The following is a 1,033-nucleotide window of genomic DNA, read 5'->3' on the forward strand; positions in this document are numbered from 1 at the left end:
CGAGCGCGGGGGCGCCCCCCCGGCCCCGCTGCTTCCAGCGGCTGCCGCCCAGCAAACCGCAGGAGTGCCTGGTGCGGGTCTACATCGTGCGGGCCTTCGACCTGTCCCCTCGTGATGTCACCGGGCTGGTAAGGACAGCACGGGACCCCCGGGGCGCCGGGCAGGGCCCCGTGCGCGGTGCCACCCCGGTGTCCCCTCCCTGCCCCAGAGCGATCCCTACGTGCGGGTGGCTCTGGGCAAGAAGACGCTGGGAGAGCGGGACCGGTACGTGCCCAACACCCTGGAGCCCGTTTTTGGCAGGTAGGGCCGGGGGGGTGGCCCATGGCAGTGTCACCCCGGGGAGGGTGGCCCGTGGCAGTGTCACCCCCAGGGTGGGTGGCCCGTGGCAGTGTCACCCCCAGGGTGGGTGGCCCGTGGCAGTGTCACCCCCAGGGTGGGTGGCCCGTGGCAGTGTCACCCCCAGGGTGGGTGGCCCGTGGCAGTGTCACCCCCAGGGTGGGTGGCCCGTGGCAGTGTCACCCCCAGGGTGGCGCTGGGCTGGGGGGTCCTGGCACTGAGAGGAGGGTACTGGGGGGGGGGCGGGGCTCATTCCCGGTGGCAGCGTGGCCCTGCGCCAGCCTAGCCCAGCGCCACCAGCTGTCCCATTTTCCCTAGACTGGTGTATCCAGGTGCCCCCAGCTGTCCCATTCCCTGTGCTGGTGTGGCAGCAGCTCCCTGTGCCACCAGCTCCCCATTCCCAGTGCCCCCAGCTGTCCCATTCCCAGTGCTGGCACCTCCCTGTGCCCCCAGGTCCCCGTCCCCGCGGGTCCCCGTCCCCACGCCAGCCCCGGGGCTGAGGACATTCCTGCCACCAGGATGTTTGAGCTGACGGCCACCATCCCGCTGGAGAAGGACCTGCGGGTGACCATCATGGACCACGACAAGGTGCCCCCGGACCAGGAGATCGGGAGCACCACCATCGACCTGGAGAGCCGGCTGCTGTCGCACTTCCGCGCCCACTGCGGGCTGCCCACCCTGTACCACACGTGGGTGT

Source organism: Corvus brachyrhynchos, unplaced genomic scaffold, assembly GCF_000691975.1.
Source record: "Corvus brachyrhynchos isolate BGI_N302 unplaced genomic scaffold, ASM69197v1 scaffold617, whole genome shotgun sequence".
Taxonomy (NCBI): Eukaryota; Metazoa; Chordata; class Aves; order Passeriformes; family Corvidae; genus Corvus; species Corvus brachyrhynchos.